Source organism: Dasypus novemcinctus, chromosome 11 (assembly GCF_030445035.2).
Source record: "Dasypus novemcinctus isolate mDasNov1 chromosome 11, mDasNov1.1.hap2, whole genome shotgun sequence".
Lineage (NCBI taxonomy): Eukaryota > Metazoa > Chordata > Mammalia > Cingulata > Dasypodidae > Dasypus > Dasypus novemcinctus.
In genome coordinates, this window is record NC_080683.1 from 68,283,016 (window position 1) to 68,290,409 (window position 7,394).

The 7,394-nt window shown below is 35.2% G+C and overlaps 1 pseudogene; it reads left to right on the forward strand.

The window, feature by feature from the left end:
* Positions 1 to 242: 242 nt before the first annotated feature.
* LOC101446623 (securin-like) lies at positions 243 to 3,354 on the forward strand (annotated as a pseudogene).
* Positions 3,355 to 7,394: the final 4,040 nt, after the last annotated feature.

A 7,394-nucleotide genomic window follows, 5' to 3' on the forward strand; every position in this document is an offset into this window, starting at 1 on the left:
AGTGAAAAAACTCACACATGCAATTTACTACACTCCAAGTGATTTCTTGTAGGTGCCATTACCCATTTTTGCTTCAGTTTTTATAGAAAAGTGACTACTAGAAACCCGTTTAGAAATTTCACCCAGAATGACTCACATCTGATTCAAATCAGAAGAACAATCGATTTGGCGCCATCATAAGAGTTCTCAGATGTTAAAGGTGACAAAATGGGCAGAATTCTGCCTAACAGATTATGGTTACCATGTGCAACAGAATTAAGCAGAAAAATGTTCTTAGAAATGCTGAAGTGAAAGGCATGGCATGCCCATGTGGCTTGGCTGCAGGATACAACACATTCACTGACATGATGGCAAAGTTGGGTGGCATATCACGTATGGCATACGGCAGGCTTCTGCTTCAGCAAATGCATACCGCATGCCAAAAATTGGTGTACTTTCTCCTGATTACTTAGGCTTTATTTTTCTTTCAAGTGTTTAAAATTAATATTAAAGTTCTTCAGCAACCCTAAAAGGAACAGAAAAGTCCAAATACATACTTAAACTCACTCAACATTTAATTTCTATATTAATGATTTATATACCTTAAAATTGCATAATTCATACATTATTTCTATAAATATAAAGTAAGGAGTTTCAAAAGGAAAAATTATTTCATACTTTTGTGAAAAAAGAATCATTTTCAAAATTGAAAGTATACATATATATATTAATTCATATGCTTTCACATTTTACATCCTTATATACTTACGTTCACTCATTCAACAAACATTTATTGAGTAAATATAGCAGGCACTTTGAACACAGAGGTAAGTGATGGCCCCTTCTTCCAAGGAGCTGCATTCTGGATAGAGCATCAGGAGAGTGAGAGGAGAGTTAAAACACAGTGTGGTAATTTCAATAGGAACTAAATTGGTGTGGGTATGAGAAAGGTAAAGAAAATTCACTTGAGAATCCTTGGAATTTGTTGCCTCTGATTGGCTACTTTAAAGAATTAAGGATGAACTATTTAAGAAGACAAAGAATATTAAAAGCTAAAGAAAGAGCATTAACAAAAACAAAGAAATATAACCGAATATGTTGACTTTTCAGGGACTGTGATAATTTAGTATTGTTAGAGTATAGAGCATGACTTCTATTTTGATGCATCTAGGACACAGGGGCCAGAAACTCATGTTATGCTGAGATTAGGTTTTACACTAAAAGGGATACAAAACCACAAAAGGACTTTAAAAAGAAAGTGATGATCAGATTTATGAATTTTAAGAAAAGGTCAATACGCAGGTGTCTCAAAAATGGATATAGGTTGATGAAACTGGAGGTTACTGAGTTTGTCCAAATGGTTAAAACAAGGGCCAAACTAAGGTGGAAAGGAGATGGCCACTCTTAAGGCTATGTTGGCAATAAAACTGATAGGATTTAGTAACTGACTGGAAACCTCTTAGCAAAGGATGGAAGTAGTTTAAATGACTCCAAGAGTTCTTGCCTCATAAAATGGCTGATGTAAGAACAAAGAGGTTGTGAAAAAAATTAGAGAGATGCTGAATGCAATTGTGTACATTTAGAATTTGGTGGGTGTATGTACATACCTATGTACAGAGTGTAAGGGGACTTTATCTAACAGGAAAGACTTAGACTGGAAAAAAGAATTTTAATCGTAAATATAATGTATATTCTCCTATTGTTTGGTGTAATGTTTTATATATGCCTATTGGCTTAATCGATTCTTTGGATTTTATGTGAAGGAGAATTATTATATTTGCTTTGCAAATATTTTGTTTTGGATTTTGCACCTAAGTTCATGAGTAAGACTATTTTTTAGTTTGTCCCTTTTTTGTAACTTTCTTGTCATTTAACATCATATTTAGATTATGTTTGCCTCATAAAGAGTGAAAAATTATTCCAGAAATTCTCTGGGAGAATTTTGCTAAAATTGGGTTATTTGTTCTTTGAATTTTACCATCTAAGTCAGGTGTGGTTTTTTTTTTTTTTGTGGGAAATATTTAACAAACTCAATTTCTTTAAGGATTTTAGTGTAATGCATTGTTTCTTTAAAGAATATATCTAGCTCATCTAAATTCTCTAGATATTATTCACAAGATCTTTGTCGATTTCTATCCTCTGAGATAGCCATACTTAAGTCCCTCTTTCCAGCCCATATATTGTTTATTTCAGTTAGGCCAAGGATATAATTTATAAACCAAATTAGGATATGTTAGTACATTAAAAGGTGTGTTATTAACCATAACAACAGGGGTAACCTTGGAGAGTCATAAGCCTATTGGGACATATGACCTCCCAGTGAAAGAGGAGTCATATTCTCATCACCATTCGACAATGACATTTTTTTAGGTTTTGCTATGTTCCATGCAAAATACAAGTTTAATTTTTGAAAAAAAAAATTAGACCTATCTTTTAGAATTGAACAGTTAATCAATACAATGAGAGAATGCTGGCATCCATATTTATTAAAGACCACCAGAGCTAATACTGATTCCTTAATGAGTTTATATTTGACTGCAATGGGGAAATGAACAAGGGAAATGTGTGTATATATTTCCATTCATGAGGGATAAACAGATAAATAGTATTCATTGTGATTCAACTCAGGTCTCTGTTAATATTTCTATCTCTTAGTTCCCATTCAGCATATTGAGAACTTTCAATAGTAAGTATTCATTCTACACTTAAAAAAAAGAAAAGGAAAACTTTTAAAAGTATAATTATGAGGGTGGAACCTTGGAGTAATCCAGACTGTCTACTCTCGTCTTTGCTGATAAGGAAAACGGAGAGACAGGCACCCATGTGGCTCCTAAGGATGGGCAGAAACTGGGGAAACTGGGGCCTGAGCCTTACTTGTCAGGGGTCAAAGCCTTGGATGGGAGGTTTCAACACTACATGTTGGCAAAATATGTGATGCTCCACCAGCCTTACCTCGAGTTGCCAGAAAGGCTTTGGGAGCTGTCAACAGAGTTAGAGAAAAGTCAGTAGAGACTAATGGACACCGTAAACAAAAACAGTCTACCTTCTCTGCCAAAAAGATGACTGATAAGACTGCAAAAGTAAAAAGCTCTGTTTCTGCCTTGGATGACATCTATCCAGAAACAGAACAATTATTTCCCTTCAATCCTCTAGATTTTGAGAGTTTTGACCTGCCTGAAGAGCACCAAATTAAATACCTCCCCTTGAAAGGAGTGCCCCTCATCATCCTTGATGAGGAGAGAGAACTTGAAAAGCTATTAGAGCTGGATCGCCTCTCCAGTAAAGATGCCCTCTCTGATATGGGAATCTACTACTGCAGTCTTCTTCAAGCATTCTGTTGACCCTGGGTGGGGAATTGCTACCTGTTTGCTATGACTTAGATATTTACATTTCTTGGTGCTATATAGTTTGTATGTATTTTTGTACCAATAAATTAATTCTTTATTAAGCTTTTCCTAATATTGCAAAAATATATAATTATCAACTGAGAATCATCTTTGTAAGACAAACAACTGGTTTTTTTAAAGTTACGGGCATAAATGGAAAAAATGTAAACTTCTGTTCTATACTAAGATATCCAAGTATCTGGGAATATTTCCTTTAGTGCCTGATAAACTCTAATTGCTCATTCATTAAAGCCAAACTTTAAAATGAATTATATTTTCTTGATGGTGCTGTTAATTTTCTGGTTTTTAGAAATGCAATGTTGAACAAAAGAGACACAGTTCCTATTTTCATGGAGTTTTCTTTCCAGGGAGAGCAGAAAAAACAACAACGGGTAAACAAACACATAATGAAATCTATGGTACTGATTAGTTCAATAATGGATTTGATAATTCATCGGACATTATTGAAGCCAAGGGAAAACCATGTGAAATCCCATGACTAGCATCCTAGGCCAGGGGAAGTACATACACAAAAGCCCAAGATGTGTTCAGTTTGGCACCAAGAAGGTCCGTGATCAAGGAGAGTGCCAAGGGATAAATTTAAAGAGGCAAGATATAGGATTCCCCTGGGAATTAAATAGTAAACATTCTCCTTTTTGTTTATTAATGAGAACTATGCACAGTTTCTCTCTCTCCAACTCTGGCCACACATTTACCTTGAGACTTATGATATTCCTGCTTTCTCTGAAATTCTGGAAGACGTTGGGAATGGGCTGAGTTGAGGGATAAGGTAAAGCTATGTGTTTGGAAAACACTTGCTAGTAAGAAGCTAGTAAGAGGCGGAAGAGTGTTCTTTTGGGAATAGAAAGTGGTGAGATAAAAAAGGCACAGCCCAAATGGAGGAAGCGTGATGACTTTGTGATGTGTCAATTGTCTGAACTAAACTACACTCTCCAGAGCTCTCTATTATTTCTGGATGGGAAGGGGGTGGAGGCTTCAAAAGTTATTATTTTGCGACAGTTCAAGAAAGGAAGGTAGCAAATATTTTGGAGCATACACATGCCATTATTCTATTCAATTATTCTATGACTCTAGGTGCTCTTGTAAAAAGACTTTGCAAATGCAATTAATGTTCCTTATCAGTTGACTTTAATTTAGGAGATTATCTTGAGTGGAGCTGACTTAATCAGGTAAAGCTCTTTAAATTAGAAAGTAAGATTCTGGCTATTGGGTAACAGGCTCTTTGGGTCTCAACCTGCTTGTTATCTTCCTTTCCTGAATGTCTGCTCTGAGAACTTTGGATTTATTTAGAGAGCTTGACAATTGGATTAAACCAATTCCTTGTAATAATCTATATATCCATAGAGCTCCTTCTAACTCTACTTCTCTGGTTGAATCCTGGTAGATAAGAAGTACCCATAGAAATACTCAGCAGAAAAGGCTCCAAATGGCACACAGAAATATCTATTAGGGAGTCCCTTTTAAACATCTGTCAGATCCAGAGTATGAGGCCAAGTCACAATAATACCAGTGAAGTAAGTACTGTCCTGTGCTTTTTAATCTCTTCTTCTTTCCCTCATCTCAAACTTGGTGAGTCAGAAATTTTGACTGACTATCTGGAAAAGGTTTTTCTATTAAAATTAAAATATATATATGTTTCATATTAAAATACAAAGACAAAATGTGACTATATGCAAAAGTTCAGTTATATGATATAATAATTTTGTATGGCTGCTATAACAAATTATTGCAGGCAAGTGACTAAAAACAAAACAAATATATTATCTTAGAATTCTATGGGCTTTAAGTCCAACTCAAGTCTCACTATACTAAAATCAAGAGGTCAACAAGGCAGTGTTTCTTTTTTTCCTAGAAGGTTAAGAGGAGAATCCATTTCCTTACCTTCTACAGCCCCTAGAGGTCGCTGTAACCCTTAGTTCTGGGCCCCTATCTCCATATTCAGAACCAGCAAACGTGGGTCAAGTCTTGCTCACTTAGCATCACTGTGACTTTCACTTGTTCCCTATTCCACTTTTAAGAACCTTGTGATTATATTGGACACACCCAAATAATCCAGGATAATCTCCCTTTTTAAGGTCAGTTGATTAGTTCAAAATCCTTCTGCAACCTTAATTCCACTTTGCCATAAAACATAACACATTCACAGGTTCCAGGGATTAGTACTTTGACATATTTGGGGATAGTGTGGCATTATTCTGTCCACCACTGTGGGTTCCCTGCTTATTTGGATCCTGGAATAATTGAGTATTTCTGTACTTCTTTTCATCCCTTTATATGACATACCTTTACTGAGACAGATGAATCCCCACTGATACGAAATCATTCCTGTAATTATAGAGATGGGGAAACTTCAATGTGTCAAATAACTGGCAATTGGATCTATGCCTGAAGACAGAATTTCTCTTTTTATTGCTATATATCTTAACATGAATTGTCATTTTCATTTGGCAATTCACTTTTCACATGAAAGGCATCATTATGGTAGAGTTTAGTATAAACACAAATTTTCCTATAGTTCTGATACCCTGTGAGTATTTTCTTACATGAGTTTTCCCAAATATTGTTAACAGGTAGCTTTTAATGTGAACAGAATAATAGGCAATTGGTCTGATATTCAAAGCTGTTTCAAAAAAAAGTGTTTGCTTAAAAATCTTAAAATGGAGGTCATTATACAAAATTGACTCCAAATGTCTTCTTAATCAAAGAGATATGATTAGGTACTGAAGAAAGTGGTATGATAGGAAATTGATCTCCCTGGAATTAGTAACTTTACTGCATTTCAGTAATTTTTCAATTCTTATATTTGATTATACAGTTTGGAAACCTCCAAATATATCAGCAAACCCACAGGCCCAATTGTAGCTGCTTGCATGCTTAAGCAGAGAAAGAAAAAAAAAAAAAAGAAGAATTTTAAAAAGGAAGGGAAGGAGGAAGGAAGGGAGGAAGAGAAAATCTCAATCTTGGTTTTACCATCAGGATTTCGAGGCAGTTTGGAAAGTTTGAGAACTTTCTTGCACATTTCAGCAGTGCTAGTCAAAAGCTTTGATTAAAAAAAGGGGCCATGAAATAGGGACAGAGGGAGATGAAGAGAGAAATGTGAAGACAGTACAGTGCATCAGTGCCACACATCCCATGTTGGTTCAGTTAGGAAAGGGGCCAATTAGCTTACAAGGTTTGAAACCATTTTGGCATAGTTTAAGTCAAAAGAAAATTCATCCTGCAGAAATGCAGTTCATTGTTTAGAGGAGATGAGCAATGAACAATGAATTCCATCAGTTTTGTAGGTAATATCCCTTCTCCTTCATACAGTACTATCCATTATTAATGAGCACTATTTTGGAGTGTGAAAGAACTGTTTGAAAAACACTAACATAGTCTATTGGATGTGATTGACATTGTCATTCCTTTCATTTTGCTGTTGGCAAGAGGCATCCCTGTAGACTTATGTACATCTGGACATTACTAATACTCTCCTTGTTATGCACTCGGAGCAGCTGTGATATGGAAATTTTCAGTATTGTATTTTATGATATATTTTTCAGCTTTTAGATTGTGCTCTCTTGCAAGATGCAGAAGGCATACCTTTTTGTATGTTATGATCAATCAGAAAAATTATCTCTTTACTATCTGATTCCTTCAAATTTTAAAAGGAATTTATCCAAATTCTAGAGCTTTGCAATGATTGTCTGCTAGCCAGACAGTTAAATTATTTAGATCCCAGTCAATTCATGGTACTTTTTTTTCACTCTTCAGTTTTCAAAGTTGATTACATTTTTAATTGTCCTGCTACCGAAAAGAACTGTAGCAATTCTCTAACTGCTGTTCAGTAACATTACAGCACTGACTAACCCGCCCACATGATGCCTTTTAATCAACAAAATTAAAGGTAACAAAGTCAAGGATTAGAGGAGTAATGAATCTAAGAAAAAATTATTAAGTACCGCATCCTCTTGACTTTTAAATATGTATGCAGTTGCTTTTCCCTCTCAGTTGTTCTGTTTCTCCTTC